Source organism: Lates calcarifer, linkage group LG2 (assembly GCF_001640805.2).
Source record: "Lates calcarifer isolate ASB-BC8 linkage group LG2, TLL_Latcal_v3, whole genome shotgun sequence".
Lineage (NCBI taxonomy): Eukaryota > Metazoa > Chordata > Actinopteri > Centropomidae > Lates > Lates calcarifer.
Window position 1 is genome coordinate 6262696 of NC_066834.1, and position 18172 is coordinate 6280867.

Here is an 18172-nt window from a genome sequence, read left to right on the forward strand (position 1 = left end):
GCATGCCCTGATGCTCATTTCATTAGGAATGATGGCATTACAGCATAAAATGCATTTTATAGTAAAAGTGCTGAAATAATTACAATTGAACAGCAAATATTTAGTACTTTGTTATGAGAACTAATATTCCAATTTATCTACTATCTCATCTACTTATAGTGTCTGATTTTGAGCCCATATCAGGTATCAGTGCAGTCATGTAAAATTACACAAAACACAGTATCTGATATAAACCAACAGTCATTGTTGAGTGTGATTTTGTTTTTTATAAATAACAAGCCTTATTACACGAACTGCACATGTTTAAATAAATCCAGGAAATACAAAAATACCTAAAACTGAATAACAGGAAACAGCATCAGTTATCAGGGAATATCAAGGAAAGATGGAGAGAGAGAGAGAAAGAGAGAGAGAGAGAGAGAGAGAGAGAGAATGAGCACACTGCTCCAGATATGCATAATGCAAATGACATGCATGTCAAATAGCAAAACAAACTGACAGTGACAGAACAATGGAATAGCCAGAGAGCGGCAAACCTTGCTTGAACAATTGTTGGAGCCCCTTCTGTCCGTTTTCCAAGGGAAGAAACCATTAAGAGTCAGTTCTGTTCAACTGAAACTTTACTTGCAGGAGATAACTGATATCACTGTGCAAATGTGACAGAATTCAGATAAGTGGTGCGATGGCAGAAATAGCTTATTCATGACTACCAGTTACAGGAGCCCAGTTTGATAATGTTCCTGAAGCACATAATGTGTTGTTCAACAGAACAGAGGAGGTAATACATGTACAGTCACAGTCCCTAATTTTTACTGCTCCCTTCAGTCACACAAAAATTCACTACCCATATTCCTACTTCACTGGCCAAACTGTCCAGAACAAAGGTTACAGATTCAACCGCTGTAGTGTAACACAGTTTGTGATGATTCAGTTCAATTTAATTCACCATGATGGCCACCTCACAGAACACAATAAAATTACAAACCCTACAGGGTTGAACCATGTCATCTACACATGCTTGTTTATACATGTGTATGACAAAAATTACCAAATATAACAGCTTAGATAGAATTATTTGATTGATGGATTTGTGAAAAATAAAAATACTATTTTTGTTAATTAATCTTTTAAGTCACTTTTCAACTAAAAAACCAAACACTGCCTCTTTCCAGCTACATGGATGTGCAGCTTTTCTTTATTTTATTTAATAGAAAATAGAAAATCTTTGAGGTTTGAACTGTTGGTCGGATAAAAGAAGCAATTTGAAAATGTCATAATGAGCTTAAGGGCATTCTTTCATAATTTTCTGCCATTTTATAGACCAAATGATTAATTGATCAATCAGGAAAATAATTCACAGATTAATTAATGAAAATGATCGCTAGCTGCAGCTCTAATATCAACCATAACATTTTAAAAGGCCCTGATTAATTACCAGAGAGCCATTGTAAAACAACTCCCTAACACATGATCTTGCTATTCTTTATCACATTACCTGATATCACAAAAAACCTGAAATATAATACTGTTTGCAGTTCAGGTGAAGTCATATTTGCTCTTTTGCAGTGGTTCTAAACTTCCCTGGTTTCTGCGACTTGCTGCACAGTCGTGGGCTCATTTAACTGTTTACGTTAAACGAGAAGGCAGCTCACATCTCTGGCTTGATGCTGTGTTTATTATCTCTTCTGCAACTCCCTCCAAACCCCCCACCTTAACACCTTTCTCCCACCCTGTCTCTCCTCTCTCACTCTGTTTTTTTACCCCTTCTATTCTTTCATGCTTTTGCTGAAATCAACATTAATAACACCTGCGTGTAATGACTTCATTAAAGGACCCTGGCTCTAGTTTCAACACAAACAGACAAATGCTAAATGGAAAAACAAAGGCAAACATACACTTCACATTAGGTCGTAAACAGAAGACATGTTAGGGTGTTTGCAGTGGCACACACAATCCACAATGTTGCATGTGTGTTGGTATACTGAAATCAGATGAAGGTCTTAAAAGCTATTGAGTAGTTTCAGAGCAACAATCTGGCAACATAAGCCCTGATGAGAGAAAAATCCACCAGCATTAAACTCAATATGTCAATCACTTGTATTCCTCTGTTCAAACGGGTGCTTTACTTAATGTTAAACATGTGAAAATGACTGGCTGGAAGAGAATAGTGTTGTATTGACAGAGAGAGAGGCAAAGCAGCGGGCAGTCAGCCACTCTGTTCTGCTTCACTGCAACATGGGAGGGAGGCCAGTGTGGACAATCACACACATCACACACACACACACATCACACGCTCACACACACAGATGTAAAAACACATACACAGGCATGTACACACAGGCAAGCACACACTTGCACAAATGCACACACACTGATTCTCTCTCTTCCTCTCGCTCCCTCTCTCTCTCTCTCTCTCACACACACACACACACACACACAGTGCAGCAGGTGAGGTGCCAGCACATCACAGCGCTGCCATTTTTCAGTGTCTTGCTCAGGGAGAAGCGCTCTGACATTTTATGAAGCACTCTGCAGAAATCAGCAGCTTGTAATGGCGGCTGGACTGTCACTCCTTTCCACTCTTCACACACCCTCTATCTCCCTTCCTCACACTGCTTTTAAGATATTATCTCCCTTGATTAACATAATCTAATCAATTTTACAAAATTGGCTTTTAATTACAAAGGGCAATCTCTTCGTCTTACTCTCTGTTTAAGCTTTAAATGGTTTTAAATGGAAAGAAATAGCAAACTAAGGCAAGAAGTAAAACACCAGTGAAAGGTTAGAAAATGCTGCTCATCACACTCAAGTGAGAGAAACGACTAAGATTGATGGTTGAAGGGTATAAATGGCAGAAACAGAGAAAAAAAATGCAAATCATTGGGGTTCACTTTTAAATTGCAGGCTTTCTGAAAGAATATTTTCTAGTCATTTTGACATTATGAATCAGCAATCTAGTAAATGCCCCTACACTTTTGTATGACATTGTGAAACACTGCACTTAGACGCATAAATCTGAAAGCAGTTGTTTTCTCATGTCTTTATTTGACCCTTGGATTCATGGCAGCTGATATTACTGTACGTGTTTACTGGAAAGGCCAGTGATGATTAGAAACACAGTTGTTAAATATGTCCTCTGCATAAAACCAAGGATCTATAGCCATGATTAACTCTCTGGCATGTTGTTGTGCCTGACAAGCTCTCTGTTGAGCAATGATTAACAGCTAGTGACTCTACAAACCACTGCTAGCACATTAACACAATGTTTACATTAGCCAGCCTCTCATTGAAGCCATTACTGCTGTAGCTAAGCTAACAGTCATCCTCGGGAAGCTGGACAGCCGGCAGCCTGTGGCCCGACAATTTACAACGATGACAAAGCTTGGCAACCGCGCTCTAAACTTTTCTCACAAAGTTTCACTCAAGGCCAACACATTTTAGAGTAACTCAGAATAGTATGCCCACAGGAAAAAATGTGATTCAACTTGAAATATGTGGGAAGTGTCGGGGCCAAATCTCTCAGTGTAGGCTACGCTATAAACCTTAAACTAAGCCGATTTCATTAATGTGACATTAGCATTTGTAATGAGAAAAGGGGAAAAAACCCTTGGGACATCTTTGTACTGTTACAAAAAAACACACATACACAGGCCCACGCGCGCACACAGACACGTTCACACGCAAACACAAACACACACAGACACATAAGCCGCAAAATCAGGAACTAATTTACATCCATATTACACAAGAATCACAAAATGCAGCCAAAGCATGGAAGACAGAAAATGTTGTATTTGCGTAGGTTTTATAATGAAATATCAGAGCTTAGTTTATGTAAACCAACTGTGACAGTTAGTAAATCTGTTCAACCTTTACTGATGAACCGAGCAGGTAATTCCAGACAAATAAAGCCTGGCATTCACTCCTGCTCTGCTGCTCCAGACAGAGAGAAGGGGAGGAAGACAGTATCAAGAGCAAATCTTCAGCAATCTCATCACTTTTTTTTAACTTGCCGATACACTTGTACACTTGTGGTTCTCCAGGACTCGGAGCTCATATGATGTGTGACTACACTCCTTGATTCTCCTTCGACAAAACAGTTGCATACACGCGTTCTGTGTGTCCCCTCTCAGACTCCGCAGCAGTCCTGGCAAGCATCTACATGTTGATTTTGTTCAGTAAGTGACTATAAGGTTTTCATTACATCAATACTGAGCTACACATTTCCAAATTGGCCAAAGCAGCTTTAGGACCTGACCAATGGTTCCTCTGTGATTAGTTTAATTGTTGTTTGTGTGAGTCAGTGATGTTAGGACCTACTAGCCTAAAGATAAAGCTTGAAAGCTCAGGTTTTGAGAGTGAGATAATACCCAATAAAGAATGTGCCGCTTTTATGTATATGCCCAGATGACTTTCATGGTGTGTTAGGAGGACACATACTTTCACAATAACTAAATATTTTCTGATGTCTCCCAAACCAATTATTTAATGATTAAATATGACTGAATACGTTACCTTCATTTAACCAAGTAGTGTCATTGAGATCAAGGTCTCTTTTGCAAGAGAGAGACCTGAGAGTAAAGAACAGAAGTTATATATATTCGATGTTATTAATGTTCTTCGATTTGGATTTGTTGTCTTAGATTCTGCTTCTTCAGAAGACACATAAAGTTTTTGTATTTGTGGCAGAAAAACCTGGCAGTACTGACGTGTTAGAGACTATGGTGACAAATAAAAATGTGTATAGCTTAATAACCACATGTCACATGATAAGATGTGATCAGGTGAAGGTTATGATGATAACCTAAACAATGATCTAAAGCTATATAAACAAGAATGAGCAGGAAGGAGTCACTATATTGGTTTATTATTAACAAACATTACAAGCCTGCATGTGTCCCAATACCATTTAATAATAAGCACTAATGACTTGTGTGCCTCTGGGTTTGGTTTGTGTCCAAAAGACTGCTCGACTAGACTCATCATTTCCTTGCTAAGCACTGAAATGCTAACTGACTTCAGTGACATGAAGCTTTGTAATGATGTTTACTGCCCCCAATAATGAAAGTGGTCTATAAACTCAGGATAAAAACAGCTTTTGTCTGGATTTACAAGACTACAAAACTTTTGGTGGGAGAGACATACAACAAAGGTCCCTGGGACGTGTGAGATGGACATGGACTGCAGGACACCCCCCAAATGCTGCATAGTTTCCACCATAAGTTTCAAATTGTGTAAATAAAATCTACTGCTGAAAGATTAGTGTTTGCTGGTTTTATGACAGTGGAGGAAAATAGTTGCAATTGTTGCAATTGGTATTTAACTTGCCAGACGGCTCACAGCTGGCAAGCATGTAACTAGAGAAAAGCCGCATTCACTTGTTTCCAAATGTAGGTAATAAATTAAAGCTAAATGCCAATTCAGCATGCATCAAGAATAATAAATAATAAACAGGCCACTATTAATCAGTTTAACTTTGAGCTCCACTCCAATCTATACGCTTGTTAAAATAGTTGTTCAAGTAGCTTTTTGTGCTTTGATAGTGCTGGAAAAGGTAGGCATGGATGTGTATTGAATTGTTTTTTTTTTTTGTGCCATACACACACACAGACAAGGAGACGTGTGAAAATTGAATATGTTTAAATATTATGAGTGAATCAAATCAAAATGCATCTCTTACACTTTGATGTTACTCATTCATGCATTTTCATGGTTAGAGATCTAACTAACTGTGAAATTTGAAGATTTAATAAGTGCGACAAAAATGGTGAGAAACTTCACTGTATGAAACAAATACAGGAGCACTATGTGTCTGTAAATAGTCTCTGACTAGGCTTAAAAAGAGACCAAGCCAGGGATAAACACAATTGAGTGAACTGAGATTAAGACCAGAGCTGTGCAACATGGTGGTCACGACAGTTTGCCTCAAGGCATGCATAATGTTACTTTCACATGGTTTTGTTCTCTCTTTCTTTCTTTCTGTTTTGTTATTGTGACATCTGATTTAAAGCAGTTCTGAAAAAAAAAGTCCCAAGAGATTCAATGAATGATGTTCACAAAGAGAAAATGTCATTGTCCAATCGTGGCATTCTTGTTTCTGTGCCCCTGCCTACTTTTTCATCATTGTCAAATGACAAAATCAGGACAGGATATGTTTAGTAACACATACAGTACATTACATCTGCTTGGCTTTTGTCACAGTTAAAATTTCAACTGTATTTTACATGGATGAGAGTTTTCATTCTCTGCAGTTTGATGTGTGATAAAATAGGACACTTTTGCCCTTACATAAAGAATAAAAAGATAATAAATGAGCGTCATAATGGGAAACAGCTTCACACTACTTCACACTACCATTTTGCCAGTATCACCTTTCTGCTGCTCTATCCCGGACACTTTTTCTCCCCCCTGGGGGCAAATGTAGAAGACCCTTTTAAAAGTCCAGCTGTGCCTTTAAAAGAGTTTGTCACACCAGCTATGGGGTGCTTTGAAATACTGTGCAGAACATCTACAAAATAGAGCTCTTTTTTTCCTGTGACATGGCCCTATTTCCTGTGTCACCACACTTCCCCTGTGTGATTTCATATAAAAAGTCAAAATATTTGAGCCTCCATTGTTGGCTGTGTCAAACCCTGCCTTGACATTACTGCACTGCAATCACACTCCCACAGGTGGATACACACGTGACCATAAATAGACACACACACAGACACACAGAGTTACCTGTGTTAGACTGAGCGTCACCAAAGTGTCACACTATCTTTTCATGTGAAATTATATCCTCTAGCCCATCCTCTGGATCCTAACACTTCCTTATAGTTGAACCAATTGCAAAGCTTGCCATCAGCCCCCTTTTTGTTACCTGATATTATTTAAGGAGGAGCTAAGGAGGGAAAAGAATAATAGCTTTGGCTCTACGTGAATGTATGCTTGTGTTTGGTGTGCGTGTATCTGTGCCTGTCACGACGGGCAGATTCCTTGTGTGGTGAGGCTGAAACCGAAGCTGCCTGGGCCTGTTGTTGATAGCCGTGTCTCACCCACTCACTGCCCCAGAGGGAGTCAGGACCAAGACCACTGCTCAGGGTCTGTCTGTTCACACACATGAAACACAGGCTTGGATTACACAGGGCTCAAATATGACTCATCCTAAAGAGGGAGGGGGGGTGGAGGAAGGCCCTCTCTGTTGTTTTGCACAAATGCATGCACACACACACAGACTGCCCGAAATGATAGCTACATCACAGGCTCAGAGAGAGGACCTTGTGGTTCCACACACCTGCCAAAGACAGATGTTAAGAATAAATCAGAGAGAAGCTCCGAGTGAAGAGAAGCTCCACACTGCCATAACTCCACTAACTCACTACACAGTACCCTAACTGGAGAGCAAACAGCTGCACATGACAACACACACCAATGATGAAAGTAACAATAGCATGCATGCACCTGACATGCATACAGAGATGGGCTACATCTTGGTGGGAGAGGGAGTACTTTCCAGTTTCCGTCTCACAGGCTCCACTCCTGCTTTTGTGTTTTTAGCTCTGTTCTGTTGCTGTGTAACCAGCTCTCATCCTCTGGAGCTGAGGGTTTTTAAGTGCAATTGTTCTGGAAGAAGCTGAAATCCTCCAACGACATATAAACAAGTCACAACAAGGCTGAAAGCAGTGTGGGCGGTTTGGAGAGGAAGCTCTTTTTTCCGCTGCTGACTAGGTGAATTTCATGATTTCTTCATTTAAATATAGCACGACTGGGTTATGAAGAATCAACACACTTACATAGCCTGCCCCTTAAGTAGATGCCTTGCACAATAATATACTCAAAAAAGCTATTTTAGGGGACTGTGACCTCTAAAAGCACAAATCAAACATTAACACAACATCATCCTACATCCTGTCAGTCAGCGTGGCACACTTCCTGGTTCCAGAAACCATGTGTCATGAAAATGAAAAGTCAGATGTATCTACACAAGAGCGTAGCTTTTGTCTACGCTGGCAGCCATGGCTATGGGCAGCTTTTGTCACTTGCTGTGTTGTTTTTTTTTTTTTTTTAGTTGTTGTCGTCTAACTGGCTGGGAGAAGCAAAATGGTCTGTGTGTCTGTGTGTGTGTGTGTGTGTGTGTGTGTGTATGGTATGCATGTGTGGCATGTGTTTGTGTGTGTCATAAACAGACACCCTTCACGCTTTGTGGCCCAGAAACAGGATAAAAGAGTGAGTTAACCAGCAGTAAACTGACATTATCTATTCTGTGCTGTCCTGGAATGCCAGCATGTTGTGAAACTCTGAATATGTGACGTCCTGTCACACCACATAATGTGTGTGTGTGTGTGTGTGTGTGTGTGTGTGTGTGCGTGTGTGCGTGTGTGCGTGTGTGCGCCAACTCAGGAAAGAAGGAGTAAGTGTGGGTGTTTCGCTTTGTCTTTCCGCATTAAAGGCACAAGGCCAAGTGTGAATGTCTGGGTCTTAATACTTGATAAATCTTCAAATACTAGAGACCATGAAGCCCACAAGAACTATGAAATTATGTTGGTAAAGGACTCAAATCAAAGAAGCAGCAAACAGGCAGCTTTGAAATTAAAATCTGTAACAGAAACATGACGAATGTGTTGACAAAGAGTGTCACTGGATTTATTTTTTTAAATCTTTGATCCAAGAAAGTTTGCTCCCGTCCGTGCTTACAATCACTGGGCAAAAATAAAGCCCAACACTGGCCCTTGTGATGCCGATGAGTCTAACATCCATGACTCAAGAGGTCAGGCAGCCCCATCCACGCTGAGCATTAGGGGTTAAGGGGATGAAACCAAGTGTGAAATGTGAGAAGACAAGCCAACATGGTTTCTCAGGCAACAAATAGAAAGGCGACAAACATATCTCTGTGACTGTGAGGAACGTGAGGTATGTTAGGAAGAAAGACCGTCACGTCACCCATGATTCATATGAGAGCAAGATGGAAAAGGAATTAGAGTGGCTTTTTGAACTGGCTGAGTTTAGACATGTTAATCAGTAATAGCCTGTTGCACTGCAGACAGGCGGAGTGTGAGCAAATTGGTGTGTGCGTGCATGTGTGTGTGTCTCTGGCAAGTCCAACAGCACTTGGACTTGAGTTGGTTGAAGTAAGAGAAAGCACCAGACCAAGAGATAATCCATCTGGACTGTTTCCTTACAAAACATATGGAAAAATGCAGAAGCTTTTTTTTTCCTTTCCGCCCACAATAGCTATTAATATCTTGCACAGAACATTTGCTCATGTCCCACTAAGGACTGGAATTCCTGTTGAAACACAGTCATCTTGGAGGATTAGAAAGAGGCGGTCAGGCATTTTCTCGCACTCAACATATGTATTCTCTGTGTGCTGGGTTGAACATATAGCCCCATAAACACATAAACTAATGGGTATGCACTCAACGTATTCTCCTCTCCTTCTCCCTCTCCCTCTCTCTCTCTCTCTCTCACACACACATAGATTTAGGTAAACTGAAGTGACGTAATCTGAATCCTCAGACACGACATGACTTATTCTGCTCAAGTTATTTTAACAAAGATAGCCTTTCTATCCCGCTTTCAAAATAATTCACTCTAATATCAACAACAACCCCCTAAATAATCACACCAACTACCTGACAGGAATTGTCCACAGCAGTGCCAAAAACCTGTGTTAAAATGACAGCGTTGTAAATTGTTTTAATTATAGCCGACACAGATAACAGCCTGTGGAAACATCAACCTTTTTCTTCAAGTCCTTTGCAAGATCCAAACATACAGTATTCCCTGGAAAACGCAGTTGTTGTGTGTGTGTGTGTGTGTGCATATGAGAGTGAGTGTGTGTGTGCGCGCGTGTGTGAATACAATATTCATTTTGCTGCAGGAGGACAATCTATGCATAACAATGAGAGGCGCTAATGAAATCAGCCATCAACCTGCGATACATACATATTAAAGCAGGACCTCGGAGTGTCATTCGCTTAGTGCATCATTTGTTCCCACTCGTTTTTTTCTCTCTGCCACCTGACCTTTAGAGTATGTGCCCCCCACCCCCCCAACCCACCACCCCTCACTCCTCCACGCTAAAAATAGGGAGTGTACCTGCAGTACTGTGGCATTATGCATACATGTGTGTGTAAATGCAGCATTACATCGTCATGACAATACATTTCAGGAATTCATATGGGACTGATTTGTGCACTCAGAGTGGAGAAAAATGTGCTCTTTTGGGATTTAAATACAGACAACTAATGTTTGATTGTCTGAGGTTTAGAGATCTAACAACCACCTTCTAACAGATAATGTTCAGCATCAGAAATGGTAACCACTGTCAGAGCTGTACCTTCAGTATAATGTCATATCATCCCAGCTGCCAGGGAACAACGCCCCTCCCTTCCCTCTAAGCATGCTTCACAGCTCTGGTCTCTCTGTCTATCTCTCTCTCTCCCTAACCCCCACCCCCACGCTGGCAGGGAAATGGATCCCTCCACCTGACAGTGGCCATTTTGAGCCTTCTCTCCTCTCCTCTCTATTCCTGCTTCCTGGTAAACAATGGGAGAGGGATAATTGATCAAACAGCCAGGGAACCCTCCGAGCAGGGGAAGGTCACCGCCCGCCAGCCCAGCTCACTAAGGAGAGGGGCGGGGAGATGTATGTGTGTCAATATGTGCGTGTGGGTGTGTGTGTACATGCATGCATCGCATCTATGAGTGTGTTTTATGTGTGTGTGACCAACTGTGCAAAAAAAGGAAAGACAGAAGAAGAGACAGGCAGAAAGTGGTGTGTGTATATATGTGTGTGTGTGTGTGTGTGTGTGTGTGTGTGTGTGTGGGTGTGTGTGGGTGTGTGTGTGTGGGGTGGGGGGGTGGGGGGTCTCTCTGACGCTCTTGAGCTGCCATTTTTCTTCCCTGACAAAGACTCCATCTGCCACAGAGCCATTTGCTGCCTCCCGAGTCGGCAGAGCATTCTGCACGCCGCGTTCACCTTGATGTCACCTCTACACGGCTCACGCCTTGCTGACGCTGTACACTCACACACACATACACACACACACACACACACACACACACACACACACACACACACAATAACAACAATACAACAACACTTTTCCTCTAGTATACGCACATACATATATACTGATTGTCTCCCACTCACAAACACACACTTTCAGTTTCAGTTACATATACTATGTTTGCTCTCTCTCTCTTTCTCTCTCTCTCTCTCTCACTCACTCACACACACACACATTGAATGTGTATGTGTCTAGGCAGTGGCCCTCCCTTTCCTCTGCATGGCTGATATCACTGTGCAACCATCAGCGCTGTGCATTGTGGGAGTGTCTGTTGGGGCAGAGAGACGCGACAGGGGCTGAGGGATTCACACGCCTCTGAAAGACAGCCAGAGGGAGAAAGAGAGAGAGAGAGGCAGGAGGGGAGGGAGGCAGAGAAAGAGTGAGAGATACGGAGGGGGCCGGTAACTGGAAATGAGAGATGGCATTTTAAAGAGGAAGCTGAATTTCACCTGCAATTACCGTAGCTCCGGGGCACATGGCTCGGTTAAGAGACATTTCATTCCAAAGCCACCGCGTATAGCTGCCGCACTGAGCCCTGAGAGGCGCATAAAGAAGGAGGGAGAGGGAAAATAGAGCGGTGGAAAACTCTCCTCTGCCCAAGATGGCCCTCAGCAGATGCAGTGATGAAAGAGAGGAGGCAGCCAGGGATGTAACTGGTAAATGAAACCCAGCAGAAAAAGCTAAAGAGGAAAGGAGAGGAGAGGAAAGGAACAGAAAGGGAAGGAAAGGAAACAAGATAAACAGATAGAGGAAAGGAAAAAAGGTATCTCATTCAGCAGGCCCCAACTCGGCCATCTGCACACCAGACCAGACAGCTGAACTGGGCCTCAGAGAGCACACAAACATACACACACAAACACATGCACCCACACACATACACTGAACAAAGGGCAAATCAAATCCAAACACAGATACTCACACTCTCACAGTTAGGTACAGGGAAAGCAGGATGTGTTTAATGATTAATATCATTCTTAGTATTCGTTGTTCTCTTTCTATGAAACCTCTGTCTCTCTTTCTTTTTCTGCCTCCTCTCTCTCTCTCTCAGAACTCCAAATGGAGCCGAAATGGTTTCCCCGAGGCTCAATGTCCTGGCTAGTTTCACCAGGCACACTGCTGTGTTTCATAGGAGAAGTGTGACTGCAAAAATACTGTAATGAGCTCTCACTGGGAGCTGGGGGGCCTCCTGGCACTGCTAATGGCTCCTCTGGACTGCAGCTGTATCCAGGTTACAACCTGGCCTGGTCCACAGGCCCTGGGACACGCTGGCCCAGTAGGGACAAACAATTCTCAGCCACAGGCGTGCATTGTAGATAGAAAACCAGATCCATAGCAGAATATGTGTTTGGTGTGTGGGTGTTTGAAGTAGGGAGAGGAAGAAAGAAGATCTAGGGAAGGGGGTTAGGGGGCAGGAAACTGTGAAGCATGTCAAGAGACAAGGGGCCACGGTAAAGACAGAGACAGAGGAATAAAGACAGTTGAAGAGATGTGGTTTGGCCATAAACGCAGCAGATAGACCCAATAAACCTGGAGGCTCTCATAGGGCAACAGCTGGTATTGGGCGAGACTGATGTATGTGTATGTGTGTGTGAAAGAGAGAAAGAGAGAGAAAGTGTGTGTGGTCTGCTTAATTATCTCCATAAAGGAGTAACCCTGCAATGTTTCCATACATGCACAAACTAAGTACAGAAAATAATAACAGCTTGTTAATAGTAACTGGATTAATAACACCCAATTATTGATAATGAAAACAAACAAAAAGCATATATTCAGCAAACACAGCAGTAAAATCAGCAAGGACAATAAAACATAAAATGTAAAATGTCACTGCATACAAGCAGGTTTTAACTTTAAAACGCAATTAACCATGTCATGGATTCATTACCTTACGTTGTGAGGACAAGTACCGATCAACTGCACAGGAGTAACAAAATTACATGTTTGTCAAGACAGCAAAAAGGTAAAGTACCAGCAAATCTTCTTAAATGGCACTCATCAATACAAAAACAGCAATAAGAAATTATATCTTAGATTAGATATTGCACTCAGCGTGAGCATGATGTGATTGGTAGGTAAGTGCAAGTGAAGGCAAAGGCTTGATCATCTCCTGTTTTCAAACCTAACAGCGAAACAGGCATTAGGGCTGAGTCCAAGGGGCTCAAATTGCAATCCCGTTTGTGTGGGGCTAAAAGGTTTGTGATGTACGGAGGTTTAAAGGTCCACTCCTAATGTTTCATAAATTACTGGCATGCAATTACGTTACATTATGACACCTAAAACTCAGCATTGTGTGCCCAACATCTTCCCTCTACTACAACAAACACATTAACACACACACACACACATACACACACACACACAGGCTGCTCCTGTTGTTGCCCTCTCTGGGAAAGCGCACAGCTTGGGTTCTTTAGCTCCTGTTTTGTCTGGCCCTCCATTCAAAATGGCCCCCTCATGACCACGCACATTATCGTCCAGGCAGCCCCCGAGTGGACTGAGGCTCCCCAGGTGCGAGCAGTGATTCATGGCACAAGGGTCTGTAAAAGAGCAGCTTTGCCCCACGCTGCAGCCCCTCATCGGGACAAGGAGAGCAGAGGCTGTTTGGCAGTGGGGGTGAATCAAAAGTCTGGCGGGAGGACTGAACCCTGTTGAGACCACGTGGGCCAAGGGAGGCAGAAGGGGAACAGTCAGTGTTTTCTTGTGTGTGTGTGTGTGTGTGTGTGTAGAGAGAGTGAGAGCGAAAGAGACAGAGACATGGATGGGTAAGCCCAAACTAATGCTGAGAGTGTGTCTGTTGAATCAACGCTGCTCCCTATCCCGAGGACAATCTCGCAGCAGCTTTTTAACAATCTTAGCTCCGAGGCAAGTACAAAGTACTAAATGTTTAGGCGTTATCTCTAACACTTCCCCAATCTAACAGAGCACCAGTTTAAAGGGCACTGGGAAAAAGACACTGCTGTGAGAAACAAAGAGGGCTCATGAATAAGAGCTGAAAAATGATAGTAGTTGCTAGGATTGATGAAACCCTATCAGGTTTTGTGACAGGTAGCGAGACACACAAATTCTTTCCCCTCAGGCAAGAAGGTGTAATTTCCCCTTCCACTGTCACAAGAGCTATGTAAAAAATTATCTATAGCTCAATGACTGACTGATCCAAGGTAATTTGTAATGTACAACATGTATGCACAAATCTATCTATCTATCTATCTATCTATCTATCTATCTATCTATCTATCTATCTATCTATCTCTTTGCAGATCAAGACACTCAGAATAGAAACATTGGCATGCTGCTCCGTTGTAACACACGGTGGGATGCAGATGAAAATGCTGGCCCCACAGGACACACACGTACGTACACACACACACACACACACACTCACAAAGAGAGGACTGCTGTGGGGCTGACGCAAGACTATCTCTGTCTCACGTGTCTCTCCCCTACGGCCGCCCGCTGCTCCTGACCTTCGAGATGTTTTTCTCTCTCCTTCTCCCTCTCCCTTTATTCCTCTCTATTTCACACTCACACAACACACACACACCCTCACTCACTCACTCACTCATACACGTACACGCGCACACGCACACACACACACACACACACACACACACAAAACACACACTCCTCCCTTTTCTGCACACCTCCCAGCCACTCAGTATTTTGTCATTAAAAGGCATTGCATTTCAAGCTTGGATCAAGCAGATGGGGCTGCGTAAGCATTGCTGCTCCTTCACGCAGCACCTTGGCTTAAGTACAGACAGTCCACATGCATTACAGCACTCTTCTCTACATGCACGCACGCTAACACACACACATGCACACGCACAACCTTCCTGGAACCAGAGAATCAGCTCGGTTGTGGATGGCTGCTTTATGTGGGTAGTGTGTAGCACGGTTGTGTAATGCCTAACTGATGTAGTTGAAAACCTTAAGACATGCACTACAAAACAAGAACGCTAAGCAGCAAACAAAGGTATCATCTCTTAGCAGAGCAAGCGTCCTGGTTAGTCATTCATATCCTAATGTATTTATTAGTCCTTTCTGGGGACCAATGGTTCATGTCTTCTAGTGGCAGAACACCGACAAGAATACTCACATAAAGTTCAGTGGGTTCACTCACACAAACACACACACATGCACACACACGCATACGTGATTGTAATATAATTATATCTCCGTGTCATTAGACGTATTTCTCTGTCTTTCTTTCATTTTCTCTCACTCTCAACATTTGCATATTCCTTTGGGTGTTTGAGTTGAGCAGCTCTTTCCTTCTCTTGTCTTCCAAGCAACAAATGTCAGCTAATTACACCATAGCTGTTTGGATGAGCTCCATCTTTCCCTGTGCTCTGCTGTGCTTGTTCTCTATGGGGCTGCAGGAAGAGTCAGGCAGCCAAGACACCAGTTAGGAACAGCCAGCGGTGGGGGAGTTCAGCTACAAGGCTACACCACCACCCCCTCTCCTAAAAATTGATTCCCCAAGAGAGGACTCATCAATACTTATCACAAATAATACAACCAGCTCGCACCAACCTGCAGGGGATATAATGTATCATTCACAGTCAGAGATGAAGCAGTAATGGTTAAACCTGATAGAATCAGGTCTGGTAACACACAAGGCTAAAGAGCCAGACACAGGCTCAAAGAATTTCCCTGAGCTCTACATTCAGTAAAAACCTTCTTATAAATGATCCTATTTGATTTGGTGACACACTTGCAGGCACAAGGCCATCAAGTCAGGCAGGAGAGAAAAGTGCAAGTCATTGTCTGTGTGTGGAACAACAAACTGCCACCTTGGTGTGTGTGTGTGTGAAGTGAAGCCTTGAGGACGCAGCCGCACCCCTGAGTACAGCCGACTCTCACACAGACACAGAGTGAGAAAAGAGAAAGGAAAAGAAAGAAAGAATGGGACGGAGAGAGGAGCGCACATAGCAATACTCATAAACAACTAAACACAATCCAAGATCCTAACCTAGAAGCACTGCAGGGCACAGTTAACAACCATTTACATCCGCCGCTGGCTCTGAACAGATAGCAAACGCAAAGGATGTTTATTAGGCGCGTACGTTTCAGACAAATATTCTGATTAGAATGGGAGAAATCTAATTAATTGCTTGATTCACTGAATGAACCCCGAATTTGTAATGTAATCATAACAACTGCTTTTCAAGGGGCTCTTGTTAAATTTAATTGGGGGAGAAAAAAAACATCCTCTTTCACTGAATGAATGAAAATCAAATTAGGCCTGAAACTGGAGGAGTCTGCAAGTTTGTTCTGGCGTGCCATAAAAAAAAAAAACTGTAAAAGCAGAAGTGTGTGACAATATATATTTTAGAAAGTCACACATCGGCTACTCTGTAACTTGCAAATATATACCAGAGAGATGGGGTACAGAGAGATGAAAAAGAGGAGATGTGAATAGTACACTGGGTACTTACTGTTAGAGATGTCTTCAGCTCTTTGACATAACTGCTGTAACACCTGGAGAAAAAGCAGAAACAAAACATCAGTGTGGTTCAGGTTAAAAATACAATCTGAGTAACAGGAGTATAATTTGTCTCTAGTATTCTTTGATTTATAAGAGTGCTAAATAGTTGGATTATATGCAGATTTGTGATGATGTCGGAAGTTTTCCTTTGAGAGCCTGAAGCCCCTAAAACTACCTGGATATTAAAAATTATAGTTACACAGCTTAGTGGCACATCAAAAAAATAAATAAATAAAAATACAGTGACACCCAAAACACAGATGTAGCTTCACACACACACAAAGACACAGCGGGAAGGAAATGTATGAGAACCCTTTGGAATGACCTTGTTTTCTGGATTAATTGGTCATAAAATGTCATCTGATCTTCATCTGAGTCACAAGTACAGACAAACACAATGTACTTAAGCTAAAACACACAAGCAATTTGAATCTTTTGTGCCTTTATTGGGCACACCCATTAAACATTCTCAGTACTGGTGTAAAAAGTAAGTGAACCGTTGAATTTAATAACTGGTTGAACCTCCTTTGGCAGCAATAACATCAAACAGGTCTGGGCTCTGACTGGGCCACTCCAAAAGTTGGATTTCCTTTGTTTGAAGCCATTCTGTAGCACATTTACTTCAGTGTTTGGGCTCATTTTCCTGCTGCATCACCCAGCTTCTACTGAGCTCCAGCTGGCAGACAGCCACCCTGACATTATACTGTAAAATACCTTGATAAACTTGGGAGATCATTTTCCCCTTGATGTTGGTGAGTTGTCCAAGCCTAGAGGTAGCAAAGTAGCACTAAATCATGATGCCCCCTCTACCTATTACACAACCGAGTTCTTCAATTCAACCACAATACATTTTCCCAATGGCACTGTGGAGCATCAAGATGTTGAGCAGCAGCTTCCTCCATGCGCCATGCCACCATGCATCATGGTTTGCATAAAGCTGACTCATGAACAGAGATGTTAACCAGCTCCAGTGATTCCCTTTAAGCTTTTAGCCTTTACTCTGGGGTTCTTTTATTACCTCACTGAATGTTCCCTGTTGTGCCTTTGGAGTTGTCTTAGCTGGACGTCCACTTCTGGGGAGAGTAGTCACAGAACTAAATCGTTTCCATTTATAGACAATTTGTCTAACCGTGGACTGATGAATATCTAAACTCTTGGAGATGAATTTGTAACCCTTTCCGGCTTCATGCAAATCAACAATTCTTGATCGTAGCTCTTCTGGGATCTCCTTTTTGCGAGGCATGGTTCACATCAGCTAATCCTTCTTGAGACAAGCAAACTCAAAAGTGTTTTTGTGAGTCTAAGTAGCTCTAAACCACACCTCCAATCTTGTTTCATTTATTGGACTCCAGATTTGCCAACTCCTCTCTCCAACTAGCTTTTGTTGATGTCATTAGGGGTGGAGTTCACATACTTTCTCCAACCTATACTGTGAACTTTTGAATGATGTATTAATTAAAAATAAGTCACATTTGTTCATTATTGTAACTTAGATGAAGATCTGACCATATTTTAGGACAAATTTATACATAAATGCAGATAATTCCTAATGGTTCACTTACTTTTTCTTGCCAGGTTATATGCAGATTTGTGATCATGCCTGAGGGGGATGAAACCCCTAAAACTACCTG

General features: G+C 42.3%; 1 protein-coding gene across 10 annotated transcripts in view; it reads right to left on the reverse strand.

Annotated features, from left to right (window-relative positions):
• The window catches only part of baz2ba (bromodomain adjacent to zinc finger domain, 2Ba), a 65854-nt gene that overhangs the window by 35197 nt on the left and 12485 nt on the right, over positions 1-18172 (reverse strand). For all 10 annotated transcript variants that reach the window (XM_018683739.2, XM_018683744.2, XM_018683741.2 and 7 more), the window contains exon 2: positions 16492-16534. The gene's annotated coding sequence lies outside the window, so the exon portion shown is untranslated. The remainder of the gene's footprint in view (positions 1-16491; positions 16535-18172) is intronic.